Here is a 20,522-nt window from a genome sequence, read left to right on the forward strand (position 1 = left end):
TTTTTCTTGGTTTTAACTAATGCGTTCTAGATTTGAGGTATTTGCCATTTATTCTCAATTTGAACAAATGGTATATACTCAATTCGGTAAACGCATTAAGGTATTTCGTTCTAACGATACACGTAAGTATTTCTCAACATCTTTTCAAACATTACTCTGTTCACGATACTCTCTTATAGCAATCCTATCCTTACACACATGCTCAGAATAGTGATGCTAAGCGCAAGCACTGTCACATCTTGGAAACTGCTCGTGCTCCTCTTTACCTCTTCTATTCCTTAATTTTTCTGGGCTGAGGCTATTCTTACCTCCGTTTATCTCATCAATAGAACTCCCTCCTCCACATTTTCTAGCATCACACCTTATGAGCGTCTTTATTCCCATTCTCTCTTACAGTCATCTACGCACTTTCGATTGTACTTGTTTCGCCCTTTTGCCCACTGTTGAGCGAACCAAGCTTTCTCCTCATTCCACTGTGCATTTTTCTTGGCTATAGTTGTGAAAACAAGGGTTATCGCTGCTATGATCCTTCCTCTCACCGTCTTCGTATTTCCCGTCAGGTTACCTTTCTTGAACACACCTTATTTTTCTCCCCTTTCTCCAAATCTTTCCTTTCTTAAGTCTTCTTCTAGTGTGTTATCTCCTTTTGCTTCAGTAGTTCTTTCGTGTCACCATCACTGACAACATTATGCCTCCTCCTGATGTCTTTTCAGATACCTCATTTGTTCGCCCTTCTATCTCCTCTGAGTGCATAATGGTTTTGGTGATTTGCTTCCTCTCTCTGTCGGCTCGTCCTCTCCTGAAGATGCTCTTGCAGACTCTCGTCGTTACCCAGACCGCACTCGCCGTCCTCCTGCCTGGTATGCATTTTCTGTTTCCTCTACCTGCTCCCCTTATTTACAGGCCTTCCTAGCTACTATTCACTCTCATTCCGAGCCACAATCTTATCGTGAGGCTGTGAGGCATCCCCAGTGGCAGCATGCTAGCTTGTTCCTCTTCCTATAGATGTTACTCCTATCAACTGTCGGTGGATCTATCGGGTTAAGACCTGAGCTAATGGAAGCATTGAGCGTCATAAGGAACGTCATGTTGCTTATGGCTTTACTCAGAACTATGGCATTGACTATAAGGAGCGTCAACTGTGACCAAGTTGACAACTATTCTTCTCTTTGCTATTGCAGCTGCTCGTCATTGGTCACTTCATCAATTAGATTTGACTAATGCTTTCTTACATGGGAATCTTTCTGAGGATGTTTACATGACCCCACTCCTAGTCTTTCTCATCCACCTCGGCATGGCTGTCATCTTCGTCAAGCTATTTATGGGCTCAAACAAGCTATTCGCACCTGGGTTTGAGCGCTTTCGCACTATGATTCTTGCTCTTGATTTTACTGAGAGTTCTCATGATTACGCCTTGTTCACTCGCCAAACTCCTCATTGCTTACTATTCTTCTTCTTTATGTTGACGATATGGTTATTTCTGGTGATGATCCTTTTACAATAGCCTTGTTGACACACAAAAGCAAGGGTAATTTAGTCTTTTGCAAAGAAAAATTACATATTTCAAGAGAAATTATTTTAATCTGTCTCAGCTTGTTCATCAAGGTCCATTTCATTAAACAAATCTACAAGTTGACTGTAGGTTCCAAATCCTTCTGTTGTTCTTCCCGTAATTGGTCCACTGCTTCTATATCTGACTACCACACCATTAGGACTCATACTCTTGTTGTAAGAGTCTATCCTAGAAGTTCCCAATCATTTAATGGCCCTTTGAAATTAACAGAGTGATTAGTATATGTATGTTGTTCATTAAGGTCTTTTAGATCAAAAGGCCCATTGGTATAGCCATGCCAATGTGGTCTGGATCTATTGAGTAGGATATCATGTGTCGCAGGTACTATTGATTTTCCTGAGCATCTTGGTATTTCAGAGATAATGTAAATTTCGCAAGATTCTCCTTTTGTATAAGGTCTAATTAAATTTGTTAATTTTGGTCCAAAGAATTCAGGAATTTCTTCACCTTGTGAGATACTTAGTAGTAACATCCCATGATAAAACAATTCTCCCACAAGTGGCTTTATCTGGAACTGTTCCAAATTAATTTTGGCAAGCAATATTCAGGAAGCATAAGGATTTTGTTTGTCAAGCCCGCAATATTGGACTATGTCCAACCCGAGTGTATCATTCTCATTTAAGTCTCCTATTATTTCTTGAGATACCATCAGATCCAAGTAAATGTCTTCTTTTACCTTGTTAATAATTATAATTTGTATCTCATTTGGTAGATTTGCCAGCCACTGTTGTCTATAAGAGTGTTTTAGATTCATTAGTGTAGCAAACCTTCTGTGTTGGGAGTATCGATCTCTTTCTGGAACTTCTATTCTGGTGACTAGAAAATTTTTGTTATAGGATTGGTGTTGATCCCTTAGGTTTTGAGTATTTCCTATATGCTGTTTCTACAGATTGTTGGATATAAAATCCTCTCCATCCTTGTGGAGTATTTCTTTTTCCCACTACTCTTTGTAAGTTTCCCCAAGTATGGTGGACTCCAGCCTTTTTGCCTTTAAAGATTACAAAGTATTCATAATCTTTTTTCATTTCTTTAGTAAAGTAATGTGGCATAGTGCATTTAATGCAGTAATTTTAGCTGTTGGAGTTGAAGCCTTCCATAAAGCATTTGTGATAATTTTTTGTTGGTCATCTATCTCAAGACCATAAGGATCAAGACCATAAGGAAATCTTGAAGTTTCCTTTAGCTCCTTCTATGTGTAGAAGTAATTCTTTACCTTTCAGCTGTTTGCTTAAAGATACCATTTATCTGTAAGGGCTGGTTGCTATTATCCTTAAAAGCCTATCAGCTCCTAGATTGTCTTTTCCTTTTATATGTTCTATCTCCAATCGAAGACCTGTTCAGGTTAGCTCTTTAATTTTATTTATCATCTTCTAGTCTTGTGGATTAAATTTCCTTTCTCCTTTCAGAGAGCATTTATTGTAGAAAATTCTAGTGTACTTGCTTAGGTTTGAAATATAATTCCTTGCATAATTTAAGATTCCTAGGAATCTTTGTAGACTTTTTATGCCTTCTAGCTGTTTGCTAGGATATTCCAAAATTATCTGTAATGATGTGTTGTTGTATTTTCCAATCTCCAATTTCTAGTCCTTGAAAATCAATTTGAGAAACTCCAATTTTCATCTTTGTTTTTGACAATAATAAGCCTTCAGACTTACATAAGTCAAAAAATTTTAGTAAATGTTGAACATGTTGGTTTATTTCTTCAGAGAATATTAAGATATCATCTATGTAAACACAGATGAAATCAGAATATTTGCCAAAGATGTAGTCCATCTTTCTTTGGAATATTGCAAAGGCATTTTTTAAACCAAAAGGCATAACTAACCATTCAAAATACCCTTGTGGACAAATAAAGGCTGTCCATTCAATGCTACTAGGTTCCATCATGATCTGATGAAATCCTGATTTTAAATCAAATTTACTGTAAACCTTTTTGTCTTTTATCTTAAGTAATAGATAATCAATTCCTGGAAGAAAGTACTGATCTTTGTATGTATTGCCATTTAATCTCTTGTAGTTGTAGACCATTCAACTCTTGCCTCTTATTTGTTCAGAATGCTTGTTAACTATAAATGTTGCAGTTCTATGTTGGCTATTAGATGGCCTTATGACTCCTAAGGTCATTAATTCTGAAATATGTTTTTTATACTCTTCTGTCATTTCTGGAGAAGATATTATTGGTTTATCCTGGATGGATATATCAGGATTTATAATGTCCAACTTACAGAAAATTTTATTTTTCTGCCAATGCTGTAGAGGATTGTTTCGAATGATTTGAGTTTCCTCTAACTTTTTGAATATAGGGATTATTTGTTGTTCAAAATCAGTAAAATTACCAATATTATAAAACAAATAATCTTGTACTTGAAATTCAGTAATTAGACTGATCATCATTTCTTCTTCCATAACCAAAGATTTGTTGACGATTGGTGATGTTTGAAGGATATCAACCTCTCTGTAGAAGGTCACTTAGCCGCCTTCTATTTTAACTCCTCCTTTGAATGAATGCACAAAATTCATTCCTACTACAAGTTGTAGTTCGCCTAATATTACTGGAGTCACATATGTGGAAGAGGATATTTTTCTTTGTTTAAGACAATATTTCCAGGTTTTACTCGTAATTTAGTTTCTTCAGTATTATTGAGGCCGTGTAAACTTGCAGGCCGTGAAAGTGGTTCATAGCAATGAGAGGGTAAGGCAGAATACTTAACACAGCAGCACAAGGCTCCTGTATCTAATATTGTTCTTAATGGATAATTTTTCTCATTAATTTCTACTATTGCTATGAAGTCAAGAAGATTATTCTAGATGGCTGCTAATGACTATATGATCCTCTTCTTCATCTATGGAGGCCATATGGACTGTTTCACTATCTACTCTTAGTTGTAATCTTGACAGTCATTCAGTTATAAGTTTTGCCTCTAAATTCCCTTTTTCTGTTTTAAGGAGACCTAATTCATGTTCCATTTCTATATTATGTTGTGCTTGTTCTAGGATAAGTTTTCTTTAGTCTACTTTTATGACCGGTAAAAGATCAGGTTCTAATGGAACTTCTATTTTAAGTTTCAATTCTGCACAGAATAAATATAGTAAAATCCAGCAATTAAGGCATATAGTTCGAGCACTCTTAGGAGGTTTTAACCTACAAAAGTAACTACTGTTGTTGATATAATCAACATCTAGATAATGGTTCCAAATATGTATGCATTGTTGTTGTCCGGGAAGCACGGATATGGCAAAACCGCCGACGTACCGGTGTCATGCCGGTATCCGACACAGATACGTTGTTGACAAGGTCGGACATCATATCCAACACCCTCTCATACGATTAGACACCTCTCGACATGCCTGGACACGGCCAAACTAGATTTTTGGTGGCTAAGCTTCGTCTAACCTTAGGTTGTAGAGGTTCGGGCCGAGATTTTCGCCGGCATAAGGCTTGTAAGAAGATGCAATTGAGGAGAAGGTCTGCGCGCGGAGGTGATGAGGGTTGGAGAGGTGGTTCGGTGGAGGAGAGGCGCCGGAAGGAAAAGTGACGAGGGTTAGAGAGAAGGAGAGGCGCGTCTGCTGATACAGTTCCAGGCCTTTTAAGATCTAGGGTTTCTCCACAAACATCAGTCCTAACCGTTGATTTATTATTATTATTATTATTATTATTATTATTATTATTATTATTTTAATTTAGTTTACACATTTGCAATTTACTCTTTATAAATATTTATTATAAGATATTATAAACTGAAATATCAAATTTAAATAACAAATTTAATAATATTATAGTTATATTATATTTTATATTATATTATATTATATCATTATTTATTTTAAAATTGAACATTAAGGAGATTTTTTTTATATTAGTGTATTTACTATTGTTATGTAAATGTTGAAGACTTTTTCTTTAGCATAATTGCAATAAATTTAATATAAAAGTTATTTATATTTAAACAATAAATATAATTATTTATATTTATAATGAGTATTTTACATCAAAATATATATATACATTTTTTTTTTTATTGTCGTGTCCCACCGTACCCGTGTTCTTAATTTTCAAAAATTACCATGTCACCATGTCCGTGTCGTGTCGTATCGTGTCCCCGTACCCGTGTCCATGCTTCATAGGTTGTTCTTCTGTGAGCTTTTTATTGGCCCTTTCTAGGTTCCACTCTGAAACCTGCTTAAATCATAAGTAAAGGTTCTGTGGATAATAGTCTTTCCTTTTGGTCTTCTTCATTATATGAGAAAGAACAAATACCAGAATCATTGAGATCTTCTCCGTCATTCAAACTCACAATATCCCATTGTGTATCTAGACCTGATTCTTCATAAATCATCATTCTTTGTCTATTGGCATTTCTATTTTAACATTCTTTTGCAAAATGGCCTAGATCCCCACAGATAAAACATCTGCATTTACTAGGTTTGCCAATCTATTTATCTGTTCTGAATTTTCTAACCTGATTAGTCCTAGCATTTTGTCCTTTATATCTGGCAGATCTTCTTGATGTTTTTCTAGGTTGTGTACTCCTTGAGTATTGTAAAAGAAAAGTCTTTTGCCTGCCCAAGTAATTTATTGGTATTACAAAGTTCTTGTAACACTTTGTAGGTAAAGTCAATTCGTGGAGCTACACCGACTGCCATGTTGGGAAATTTTTGATCCCATAATTCTTGTAATCTTGTGTTGGAAGGAGGTGGTAAATTTCTAAAATATTTGGCACTAATTTCTGGGCTTAAAAAGATCGAGCCTGTTTTTAAGGCTAATGCCAAAAATGTGGTAGAGTATACCTCTATATCTTTCATGTTACTAATTTGTAGTTGTTCTAGATCTAGGAGGGCTTGGTTTTGCATTTCTGTTTGTCCTCGATATTCATCATATCCTAAGATAATTTGTCGAATTTGGGACGTGATGTTTGAGGTATCTTCTACTCCTTCTATTAGGGCTTGGAATTCATTAAGGACTGTTGTTCTCTAATTTTGAAAATATAATTTCACTGTTTCTCCTAATAAATTCTTAATGTAAAATACTTTATCAGTATTATTTGCAAACTGTTTGGTGGCTACATGAGTAATAGTATTACTTTCCCACCTTCGTATTGTTTCTTCCTATTTTGCAACTTCTGGTAATAATAGCATGGATCCAGTATGAACATTTGCAGATGGGAAAGTATGTATTAAATCATACCTGTATGCTCTAGTTGTTGCTCTCGTATTTCCTGCTATCATTAGTATTTGAGCAATAGGCGTTGGCATAAGAACTACTTGTCCAAATGAAGGGATTCCTGAAACTCTTGTTTGTGGTACAGATGTTGCAGGTTGGTTTGAAGATTCTGCTTCATTCATTAAAACGTGCTCCTTCTGGTGGATGATTGGATACTCGAAATTTGGCTCTTAATCATTATTGTTTCGAAGCCGTTCAAGTAGAAGAGTTCCTTCTAAAAATTCTTCATCGTACAAAGGATCAATATATTGGATTTCATTTAGTTGGTTTGAGAATTTTGTTAAAACATTAAGAGGTACCCATATTTCAAACCCAAATTCTTGTTGGACTTCAAATATTTCTTCTTGTGTCCATTCATCATAGTCATCAGTAATAACTAGACATGTTTTTGTATCACTTAATTGTTCAATTTCAGCTTCTCTTCCTGATCTATAAGGGGAAAATTTAAAAGATGCTGTTGATGGATTATTGGATGAGGATGCCCAATAGTCCAATCTTGTTGGTATTTTCTATGAATTTCCCAAAGTTGTTTGCCATTCTTCATTATCATATTCTGTGGAAGAAAATTTCTTTCCTTCAATAGCCTTGATTCCATGTGTTTCAAGATGAACTAAGACATTTTCAATTTTTAGTTTATATGCTGTGGAAGAAGAAAAACCTAATCTTCCTACTAATGCTTTTGTAAAATACTTGCAAAAATCTGAGACAATCATGACCATATCTGGCGCTAAATAATAAATCTCATGATTATTGCTCATATCTATTTCCATAGATACAATCGTTGCCTTTCGGAATATGTTATCATAAGAGTCTACTAAAGTTATCAAAACCTTAGCTCCGTAATTTTTTGTGTAGGCCATGGATGCCTATCAAGACTAATCCAACATCAATAATTGGATATTTCCTTTTTAGAAGTTCATGTTTTGAGTCTTTTGAAAGAAAACTCAAATTTATTTGTTGTTTTGTATCACAACAAGATATAATTTCTTAACTATAATGTTGGTATACTTTGGAAGAATTTTCCCAAAAACCATGCTGATAAAGTGTCTCGGCTGGGATTAATTGTGCTTGTTTAGATCGGCTAAGATCTAATTGTTGCTCAGGATTTATTAATGTTTCCATGATCACCTTTTTGTTTTTAGCAGTTCAAGTTTTAAACCATTGTCTCCTATATGGCCTTATAACATCTTTTTTTGGTAAAGGAATTATTTCTTTACTATTTGTTGCCATGCTTTAGTCTATACTCTTCAATTTCAGCTTCTCTTCCTGATCTATAAGAGGAAAATTTAAAAGATGCTGTTGGTGGATTATTGGATGAGGATGCCCAATAGAAGATATCCAACAATTACTAACAGTAAAACAAAAACTTAAATCTGACACTGTGTTAGTGTTAAAAAATTTGGAAGACAAAGTTCATAGAAACTATTCTGAAAATTTGTAGCAAAACCTGATAAACTTTTTAAAAGATATAAGATGAGTTTGATGATCCTCAAGTCCTTGATCCATTTAATAAAGATGATGATAAGATTGTCTGCAAATTGAAAATAACACATTTTGCCCCAATGCCCTAGAGGTACCTCATGGAAGATGCCAGAGTTAATAGCACGAGTGAACATCGTGTTTAGGGAGCCAGCGGCGAGTATAAAAAAGAAAAAAGAGTGTCTTCTTGCCTTAGCCTACATTGGTAGTGAATGTGTCCACTTAAGATCTTCTTTACCAAAACCTTTGCTTTAGAAGTGTAAAGAATGAATTTGACTTAACCAATCCTATGGGGACCAAAGCTATAAGTATTAAGTCAATTAAGAAATTCCACTTATATCAAAAGCTTTGACAAAGTGGACTTTGATAATATTGCCAGGGATGTTACGATTCTAGAGACTAAATAGAATATGCTTAGAAACAGTAATATTGTCCGAAATGCACATGCCTTTGATGACCGCCAGTTAAGTAGGTTCCACCAAGGAATTCATCACCACACTCAGTTGGGATGTCAAGATCTTGGAGATGGTTTTGAGGGGTGAGTTAATAAAGTTGATTGGCAAAAAATCAAACATGTTGCTATAGGAATCCTTCTTAGGAATAATGGCAATGTTAATCCAATTGATTCGTTCCAAGTTAGTGAGTCCAATATAGAAGTTGGCATAGAGTTTGAAAAGATCATATTCTATAACAGTTCAGTTTTGTTGGAAAAAAAAAATGATTAGGAAGCCATCAGGGTCAAAGCTTTTGTTGCACCCAGCTTTAAAGTCCGTCTCCTAATTTCTTCAAGGGAAGAAGAGTAGTTCAATGGCAGAGAAATTAAGATGGGGTTTATGAAATGGTAGTGTAAACCAAACAATAGGTGTTGTTATGTAAGATGCAAGGGCTATAGTTATGGAAGCAATGGAAGTTGACTACTGAACGAAAAAACTTGGTATTAGAATCGCCTTCACAAAGCCAAGTGAGGCAGGGACATTGTTTTGAGTGAATTTATTCCTAATGTAGAATAAGATCAAAATCCAATCACAAAGTTAAATCTTTAGCCAGTTTGCTTGTCAAGAGGCACCTATTCTCTTAAGCAATGTCTACGTTATCCTAACCTAAGTTTTCTTTCTCAAAATAAAGAGCCAAACTTCTCTTTGGCCCATTTACACAAGGTGCTCCTAAGCTGCAATAATTTTTTTTGAGTCTTTTTTTTTTTTAAACATTGTACTTTAAAAATTATTTACCTAAATACGCAACATAGGCATTAATACCAATATGTGCATGGTCCCACAAAAAGTACTCACGAGTTATTTTTTATTTTAATATTTAGAATGAAAAATACCAATGGGACTCTTTTTGCACATGATAGAAATCATCTTTCTCATAATAGTTACATAGGACCCAATCTACCCATATGACTTGCTAGTTGTTACATGAATAAAAGCCCGGGAAACCTTACTTTTGCTCTCCAAATCTGTTTTATTTCTTTCTCCATCTAGTGATCAATTGAAAACAGCCATGCCTTTTTTCATTGTTCATTGAAGCCCTTTCAGGCATGATCATGACTGGTACCACAAGATCAAAGCTACGTCGAAGAATTATGATGTCCGCCTGCTTTACCCCCATAGCTCCCCGCCATTTTTTTATCTCACTCATTATTCACTTCAACTTTGCCACTCAAATGATCCACTAGTTTAGAAACTACCCCTTATTTTCCTATGTTCTTAAACCACCAATTGAATCAAAGCAATTCAAGTTTGATATTAGGTTATTCAATGAGCCGTTCTCTGCGATGTGGGTCATCACCTCCGTATTGATGAACACCTCAACCAGAGCAACATTGTCTACAGAAAGGCTTTGCTGGTTGGCCTCCCACATCTCTCATTTTATCATGGCATTTATCGGAGATGGTAGACAATGTGTTGCTTTTAATGAGATCCTCATCAACATGGATGTAGTGGATCAAAAAATTAGATACATGAATCTGTAGGATGAGCATTTGAATCAGGTTCTCCAGGAATTGATTGAAGACACAGAGTTGAATGCTTATCCAGCATCCAGGAATTTTTAAAAGTATTGATATTAAAAAATAAAAAAGGTTTTTTTTTTTAGGTGTAGGCACTATACCCAATCGAGTTGGAGCAACCTAGCACTTCCTTATAAGATCCCTAAAGCCCTTAGCCAAGGACCACGATATCTTGTGTTTGAAAAGGCGGGGACAAAAGTTATGTTTGTCAAACTCTAGGCAAATGGAAATATGATTAGATCTAAACCTGAGTAGGCTAGATTGATGAACTCTTGGGGAAAAGGAGTACCAGTCCAAGGTCACAAAGAAGCAATCCAACTTGAATTAGGCTAGGTCAACTTACCTATTAGTCCACATGAAACTACAACCACACTTGAGAATTCATTCAAGCTATAGTCTTGAACTAGCCAATGGGCACAAGTGTTGTCATCCATGTTAAGAGTTTCTTTATTGTCCATTATTAATGCGGATCTTATTTCATAACTTGGCCTTGAGATAGCGAGAGTTTAACCCATATAGGTACACAAACAACGGCGTTGTCCAACATATTATTAAATTCTACAATTAGACAAAAAGATCCAACGTGGACCCGCTGCCTTTTTTGCAATCGTGTTGTTCCAATCTACGGTAACTTCCCCAGAGGAACCCTTAGCTAGGATATGGAGAAAATGATCAAGGTGACGGATTCGATAGTCTTCCATGTGGACTAGTTGAACTCTAAAAGTTTACTCTTAGATACAGCAAATGTCCACATGAAAGTTTGCCAAGTGATTCTTGATTAAGAATCACTTGGTATGCTAGCATAGGCTTCCAACATTCCAAGATAGAATTCTCACAGGTAATAAAAAGGGACGAACTAATAGACCTCTGAAAAGGTCTCTGCATTACCTAGCAAAGGGCCACCCCCTCATATTGAAGCAAGCTAATAGTGTTAAAGCATTTGTTTTAATATTTCTGATGTTTTGTAGATCAATACCACACGATAAGCACTATACTTCAAACTTAATATTAGTTCAAGAAATTATACATTCATCAAGTAATTATACATTTAAAAGATTAGTTAGGGTTTCCTTTCTTCTTAATTAAATGAGACAGTTAGGCAAGAAACTAACATCTTCGTTCCAGTGGATAACAGTTACTTAAGACTATCACTGTGCTAGGGAAACCTAGATGGCACCGGTTGGCGACAACAACCTTGGAATAGTTGTTCGGTCCTTTGATTGGAAAGGCTATAGCAACAATTCGACTTCGAGATCACAACTATGAAGAAGTCCTTAAATAAATTCCTAAGGATTTCTTGGCTTCATCGATATCGAGAACTTGACAAGGGCCCTATTTAGCATATCCTCATTGAAAGATTCAGTCCCTATCTTCCTAACTGCCATCTTCTCCCAAGAGATCATTGTGGGAAGCATCAACATGACAGTTAAAATAGAAATCTAATTTGGTCGAGCTACTCCTTGGTACTAGAGATCAAGCACACATAACCCGTAATTAGGAGGAATACTTGAGGAAAGCGGGCACATAAATGACTATGGGTTCATGTGAATGAAAAATACTTGACTCGAGAGATAAATTGGGCTTCAAATTTTGGTCTAAATTTAGGTCTACCTTAGGCCGAGTAACAAGAATAGATGAGTCCACATTGATCATAGTGTTATGAGGGGGTATTCTATCATAGGGGTTGCCAACCAGTGCAAATCTCAGGTTTGGTTTTTGAGTTGGGGCTAATACCAAGCAACCACCTAGTCCCACCTTATACAAATCTCGCAATAAACTCAGTCAAAAGGAAGTTAGGCAAGGCTTTTTAACCCGTAGATGTGTGTTAAGGATGCATTTGTTAGCAAGGCTCATTCAAAGAAAACAGGTGGCACAGTTAACTGATAGAGCGATTACTAACAACACAACTAATATCTAAGCTCGATTCTACAATATGTGATTGAGTATTTTCAAACCTTCATAATATTATATTTCCTACACAAGTTATGATTTTGTTTTAGAATATTATGCAATTAGTACTCCAAATTAGGGTTAGTGTTCGTTATTTTGAACCCTATTTAAAAACAAACATAATTTTATCACAAATATTAGTGATATGTCTGAAACTCTAGCGAGGATGAGTCTCACCCTAGGTTGCTAACATAAGTTTTTCAGGAAGAAAGAACATGGCTAAAGGAAAAGAAGTAGGCTTCCCCATGTCTCAATCGATAACTAGATTCTATGCTCAGGTTCTTAAAAATGTGCTTTGCATGGGAGTGGGTGATGCGTGTGAACATGGTTGTGGGTGACTTGGTTTAGTTGCTTGAATAAGATTTGTTGATGTGGCAGTAAGCTTAACGAAAAAGTGATCGACAGCAACATTCCAATTCCAGGTAGGCGTTGCCACACCACCTACCTTAGACGTATTGCTAGTCAAAGATCCGGCTTCGGCTGTTGATATTTTGTCTGTTCTGTTCACAATCGAAGATCCAGCCTCGCGCTGTTGATTTCTATTATTAGTAAGGGAGATGTACACGTCTGTTTTCGCGGATTTTTGCATTTCTGAATCTGATTCTTTTTGTATTCTGAGCATTTTCTGTATATTTGTCCGGATTATAATTATTCTGCACTATTTGTATTATTTGTTATTTCTGCGATCCTACTGGGCCCTTGTGGCTCATGCACTCTGTGATTTCCTCTATCGCAGGAGAAATTAAGCCTAGGATCGGGGGTTTACCTTGGAGTCGTCTTCCTGTCTGGTTGTAATCCTTATAGTGGACTTTTCTGGGTGAGTAAGACTTGTATCATGTCTGTATTTTGGTTCATAAACTGTATGTGTGGCACTGTTTTCTGTAGGGCTGCTAAAGCCCATATTTGTATTAACTATGTTACTGTTGTTCTATTTGTAGTTCTGTATTATTGTTTCTTGTTCTGCTTGTTAGGGTTGACTCTGACCAGGTCAAATTTGAGTCCTTGCACCCAGTGGGGCCCAAGCTAGTTGGATGCGTCTGATCTGTTAGCGGGCCCAGCTGTGGGGCTGGGCGTGACAGATTAAAGTGGTATCAGAGCTTGCAGTCAGACGTCACCCTTTTGATTTAAAATTCTTTCAATCTTCGAAAGTTCTTTCTGAGAGTGGGTCTGGGTAGTGTAACTTGTTCTAATATTCTGTCTGTCTCCAGTCTCTGCATAAGTCTTCAAACCTTCTACAAAGCGACGGGACCAGCTGCTTTCAACTGACACTAAGGATGAAGCAAACTACGATAATCTGTCAAACTCTGCCTCGTACTCTTCCACACTCATCGATCCATGCTTTAGACTAAGAAACTGTCTCTCCATCTGGGCTCAACAACTCAAAGGAAAATAATTGGCGTAAAAAGCTTCTTTAAATTGCTTCCAAGTCTGGAAAGAATTTTCACTTTAAGGCATAGTTCGTTATCAAACCACTGAGCTGCATTGTCCCGCAGTATGAACGTGGCCAACATGACCTTGTGTTTATCAGGGCTCTGCATGGCCCAAAAAGTCCTCCAGCTGACTGATCCAGTATCCGGCTAATGTCGGATCGGTGGTCCATGCGAACGGTGGTGGTGCGTGTCATCCGAACTCAGTCAATAAATCTCAACCACCTGCAGAAGTATGCTGATGACGCTGAGCACGCAACATCAACATCATTTCCCTCATGATGTCGGTTAAAGAAGAGGGATCTGGTTGCTCTTCCTGTTGTACTTCCTCAACTGACTGATCAGAAGCCTCCTGCTCCTGTTACATGGGCTCTGGGATGGTCTTGCAGGCCTTCTGCTAGGTCGCCCTCTACCTCTTGGCATGATTTTGCAGTTTAGAAGACAGAGACAATTTTGGAACAAGTTATACTACCTAAACCCACTCTCAGAAAGAACTTTCGAAGATTGAAAGAATTTTAAATCAGAAGGGTGACGTCTGACTGCAGGCTCTGATACCACTTTAATCTGTCACGCCCCATCCCCACAATCGGGCCCGCTGACCGATCGGACACATCCAACGGGGCTGGGCTCCACTGGGTGCAAGGCCTCAAATTTAACCTGGTCAAAGTTATCCCTAACAAGCAGAACAAGAAACAATAATACAGAACTACAAATAGAACAACAGTAACAGAGTTAATACAAATATGGGCTTTAGCAACCCTACAGAAAACAGTGTCACACATACAGTTTACTAACCAAAATACAGACAAGATACACATCTTACTCACACAAGAAAGTCCACTATAAGGACTACAACCAAAGACAAGAAGACTCCAAGGTAAACCCCCGATCCTAGGCATAATCTTCTCCTGCGATAGAGGAAATCACAAAGTGCATGGGCCATAAGGGCCCAGTAGGATAGCAAAATTAACAGTACAGATATTGCAGAATAATTACAATCCAGACAAAAATACAGAAAATGCTCAGAATACAGAAAGAATCAGATTCAGAAATACAAAAATCCGCGAAAACAGACATGTACATCTCCCTGACTAATAACAGAAATCAACAGCGCGAGGTTGGATCTTCGACTGTGAACAAAACAGACAGAATATCAACAGTCGAAACCAGATCTTCGACCGCAGTAGGATGGTAGCACTACTACAGAAAACATGTGCACATGGCTAGGACTTACTCCTCCTAGCTGGGCGAGCCGGGAATGGAGATGTACTAAAAATTGCAGAAATACAGAGTACATACAGAGAAGATACCAAATAAGTAATGCAAAAACAAAATACATAAATAATAAAGTAAATAAATAAATCAATCAAATTACTAAAATAATTCAATAATTAACCACACACCAATAAGTGCAAAATTAAACGGGTGCGAGAGCCTACCTGGCTCCGGACTATAAGATCAGGTTCACCAAATCCCGCGAACTAAGGCTCGCTATAATAATCTAACCCAACAAAATAAACTACACTTACAAAAATTCTTGGGGCGGGTCTAACTTACAACTATAGCTCAAGCTTTACACAACAAGAATTCAGACAACAAACTTTCTAACTACCAAGTGATAGATAATTTCAAGATTTCAAAGCTAAAAAAAAATAATAATCAGAACAACCCTGCACATTTATATATACACATATATAAATAACATTAACATGAATGATTTAAGAAATGCCATGCCCTTTTTTTTTTTTTTTAAATACTTGAACCATCAAGAATCAAACTAGGCTACAAATTTACTATTAGGATACATGCATGATCATAATTATAACAACAAATCAAAGATTTAGACAACTTAAACCAAAAAGGTTACTCACACTTAGTTGCCTATAACCAACAATTCAATATGTTGTACTCAACAAAGCTAACCCAAAACTTCAGAAAATAAGGTATTTAGATAAGACATGCTCACAAACATCAATATAAATAATTTAACTAAACTAAAGCATGTTTGTTGAAGCCATGTTTACACTTAAATAAACAAATATGCTTTGCCGGAAATCATGCTTACAACATCAAACTTTCTGATTTAAGTGTATCATAAACATATGAGTTCAATTAATATAGCGTGCTTACTCAGAACAACCAATAAGAATCTTCAAAAATTCACAGGAACATCTCCAAGAAAAACTCAAGCGAGTAAAGAAGCTATGGATAACATCACAATGCTAACAAGATGCAAACCTATATTTCAATACTTCAAAACAAGAAGACATGCTTTCCAGATCAAGCTTACAAAATAAAAGAAACATACAAGCAAACATCTCCAAGAACTACCCCAGGATTGAAGCTTAAGAGATTATCAAACCAGGATATTAACCTTGAACCTTGATGACGAGCTAATTGATAAGATTTCGTCCTCCCTCGCCGCCGGCGACGCCAAGGTGTTGTGGCCCAAAGACTTTCTTCACAGCTCTCTCTCCAGTCCGCAACTCCAAGGAATATTGTGTTGGTTTGAAGAAGAAGAAGAAGGAGAAGGTGATACTTTGAAGAAGAAATCAATCTTCACTTTGCATCCAGAAGTCTCCACCGAATAACCTTAATAATGCAACTCCAATAATGCACTTACAAGGCCGACCAGATCCACAAATCAAGGGAGAAAGCTGACAAGTGGGAACGACTTGGGATTCCTCAGTCAAACTTGGTCAAAGACTTCAAAGTTTCTCCAGTCAAGCTTGGTCAACGAAGATAGCATCTATTACACTATGGTTAAGATTCATTCTCCGAAATACACATTAAAGGACGTGGACTTCAAACATGTCCCATACGGTGAGATTTGTCAGGCTATATGCCATAACAATTCGTCCTTATCAACATTGAATCCTTTACGTCTATTGACTGGTGAGTCTTACAGGGATAGTGCATTTAGCTTATGTGGACCACTCGGGGATAATGATTTTCATGTGCTAAAGGATATGGAGGCTATTAGGCCATCTATTTCGGAGGTCGGGACAAGTACGTTATGTGAACCACGTACCAGTATAAGTATGGAATTAGCTCAGTTAGGGGTCCTTCATAGGGAAATCTATTTCTGAGGCATTACAGAAGTTACAAGACAATTCGCCAATTACTTTGTCATCTAAACCCATCTAGGATGTATGTAGTGTTGCGCGGCCATATTTAAATAATATATGTAAACAACAGGTGTCCTTGTGGTGTATTCATAAATTATTTTAATGATGTAATTACGAAGTCGATGTTTTTACTTTATGTATATGAGATATTTCTGTATTACATTTGTTTCTTCGCCAGCTATACTTATTTTAATATTTCCATACATTGAAGAATAATTGTGCATACATCGTTACATATATCCCATCCTTGTATTTATTCCGATCTGTACATATGTGGTTCCTGCACCATCCCAGGTACAATACAGGAGTAATGCATTTTTCAATGTGTTTTGAGCATTGTCCAATTTTTGCTTCCATCTCATCTCAGAAAACAGACCATACGGGATACCGTAATGGCATTTTGATATAACATCATAGGTCTTCAATATAGATTGCACCCGGTTCATTGACTATGACCTTCTTCTTACATATTATTGAGTACCTGGACCTAATTGTGGACTTGAGTAACGCGTGGCGCTTTGTAATTATCATTATCCTAGAATGTCTTCAAATTTTGGAAGCGTCGTTCCTTGGGGTCTTCTGTCTTTCACAACAAATACACCTACAACACCCTGAAGTACATATGTTGGCTTCAAATCCACAAGCATCATATCCTGCTCTGGCAATTTCAGCACTTTAACAATACTTGTTATATAAAGGGATTTTAACATAATGACAGACTTCTCCCTCTGATCTTCTTTCGTATCGAGTGACGGTAGACTTAGATGGTTTACTGATTTCTCACCACTTAAATGATATTTGCACCAAATTTAATTTGTTCTGTAACATACTTAATCTTCGAGCGTGGTTATTGTTTTTTCGTGATATACCTTGAATTCATACCTCGTGGGTCTTGAAGCATGTCATAGAAGGACTGTCTGTGTGCGTATCTCTTCCTGTTATACATTGTATTGTACCTGAAACTGGTGTTCGCAAATCTAGTGGTGTCAAACGGGCCGGCACGGCCCGGGCCCACAACGGCCCATGCACTATGCGTGCTCGGGCCGGCACAGCCCGTCTAGAAATCATGCCGGGCCGGCACGGCCCGCCAACCACCAAGGTCGGCCCAGCACGTGGCCCGCCCCAGTTATATTATATTTATATTTTTTATTTTAAACCCCAAGAATATAAAAAAAATACACTAAAATTGCTAAAAAATATAAAAATATATCCTAAAATTCAAAAATATAGAACTAAAAGCCTTATTGACTAAAAAAACAAAAAATATACCAAAAAAAAATTTTTTTTTTAAAAAAAAACTTACATTTAACGTGCCGGGCCATGTTGGCCCGAAGCGGGCCGCAAACCCCTAGCCCAGCACGGCCCGGGGTTTGGGTCGTGCCTGGCCCGAGCACGGTATTGTAGCACCGTGCTTGGGCCAAGCACGGCCCAACTCGTGCCGGGCCCGGGCCGGCACGGCCCGTTTGACACCCCTACGCAAATCTATTCCTGTAATACATGTACATATTAGGGAATGCCATTTTCGCTTCTTATATTGACCGTTGAGTAGCCATTTATATACATATAATTGTTCACTATTTCCTGGTGTGTATTATATGCTTCCGGCTACAGTATTTTTAAAGATGGTTACCTACTCACCTATACTACGTATTTTATGGTGGAACGCCTACTTACACTTATATTTTTTTCTCTCTCCAGTCATTCTACTGTTACCACGTGGGGGATGTACAGCTACAGGCGGCACTATGTCGGCTCTCCAGATATTTCCAAGAGAGGCACATGGTAGGACCCGGCTACTATTGCAACGCGGAATAACCGAAGACGGAAACTTTAATTCAAACGCACCAATCCTGCGGCACCACGTGGCTTTTACTTCAGCGCTCGTTTGGTTGGTTTCATTCAAAGCTAAAATTACTGAAGTCGGCTGACCTGACACCTCAACCTATTTGGTTCGCCTAAGTGGAGCTAGAAGTAGGGAAGTGCGATTTCCAGGAACCCCCAATTCGATCATTTGACTTCGGAAAAACATGGCCGAAATGGGACTTTGGCATCCCACTATACCATGTAGCCACGTGAGTGAGTTACCCACCCACTTGTTTTTAATCTTTTGTTGTTTATAACAAACATTTTTCTTTAAAAAATCTTTTTTTTATTTTAAGAAAAAACAAACAATTTTTATAAAATACGCTAACTTAAAGAAAAATTAACTTGTTAAATAATTATAAACCCAACCCAACAAATGCGAGGTATCCCTCATCATAAAGTGGTTAGTGGAACCTCACTTCCATCTTTTTCTAAATTTTCACTTCCACCAACCAAATAAAGGAAGTGATTAATGATTTGACACTTCCCCTTCAACCAAACACATGGAAGTAAAACTTCCAACTGAGATTTTCGCTTCAACCGAAGTGGCACTTCAAGACTTCCACAACTTTGGTGGACTACTTCTGAACCAAACACAACCTTAATAACTGAGACTTCCGCTTTTTCCATATAAGGTGGTACACCTCGAGGCACAAAAGGCATACACCCCAACTAGCTAGGTTATCAAATATGAATCAACTCGAATTTTTAAAAAACTAATATAGGTTTTAGGGTTTCTTTTGTTTCAAAACATTAAAATTATCAAAGAGAAAAAAAAAACAAAACAAAATATAAGAGTGGTATAAGAGTTGTCACCGACCGGAAAATGAGAAAAGAAAGAAAGGCTCGTCTTACCATGTATTTTTCTTTTTTTAACACCCGTCCTAATCGCTTCTGCACCCATTTTTATCATATTATAAAAGCGCCGATGCATGAAGATGAATCCGAATGGGAAGAGTGACGGTTGTGCTTATGATATATTTGTGGTGGTAACTACAAGGCAATTATTTAGAATGAAATAAGTAGAAATTAAAAACTATAAAAAATTAAGGACAACTAATCTTCTTATGAATTTAATGAGTGTTTAGCGACTTACACTTTTTCTTTTTTTCTTTTAGATATATATATATATATATATATTTTAATTTAAGGCTTATACCTCGGTCCGCCTTGAGGTTATACCTCGCCTCACAAAGGAAAAACACCTTAACTACACCCTTTTGCCTATTTAAACATTGCAGTGCTAACTAGGTTGAGGAAATCGGAAGTTTTCCGAGCACACTAGAAACCTTCTCATTCCAACATTAAGCTCGACATCGAGAAGGTAGACAATTGTCGAAGACACTAATGCGATGATCTCTAAGAATACCTCGCCTTTGTTTTTTAACTGAAACCAATACACCCACCAGCTTGACAACCCTCCCTGCAGTTTGCCTATTCAAACATGAGCTGGGCACCGATGAAGCAGAGGATACCATCCTGCCTAGAGGATGTTAGGGGCTTCTGCGGCGGTGATAAGCCATCCTCTGTTCCTAGTACATTAGGTCTAAGTCCATGGAAGCAGTAGACACTAAGGACCTTACTGCTTTCATGTATAAAGTGGATGGGCAAACAATGCCACTTCAAGGTAGTGCCTAGCTAGTGTCATTTCTTCCAACCGATCCATCATCGAATGCACCACGGAATGCATCATGTAAGGAAGACTTTGCCAACATGCACACGTGCACAATTTGTAGTTTTTTTAATAACAATTTCAAAATCTTTCAAATTGGTGTAAAGTAAACAAAACACAGAAATCATTTCTTCTCTATGGAATTTAATTTTAACCCATTCGACCTTATCCAAAATAATCATATAATAATTATTTGTT

At 37.2% G+C, this 20,522-nt stretch overlaps 1 protein-coding gene across 2 annotated transcripts in view; it reads right to left on the reverse strand.

Moving 5' to 3' along the window:
- The window catches only part of LOC120259026 (heparan-alpha-glucosaminide N-acetyltransferase-like), a 43,814-nt gene that overhangs the window by 7,277 nt on the left and 16,015 nt on the right, over positions 1 to 20,522 (reverse strand). The gene's annotated exons all lie outside the window — the stretch shown is intronic.

Source organism: Dioscorea cayenensis, chromosome 1 (genome assembly GCF_009730915.1).
Source record: "Dioscorea cayenensis subsp. rotundata cultivar TDr96_F1 chromosome 1, TDr96_F1_v2_PseudoChromosome.rev07_lg8_w22 25.fasta, whole genome shotgun sequence".
Classification (NCBI taxonomy): domain Eukaryota; kingdom Viridiplantae; phylum Streptophyta; class Magnoliopsida; order Dioscoreales; family Dioscoreaceae; genus Dioscorea; species Dioscorea cayenensis.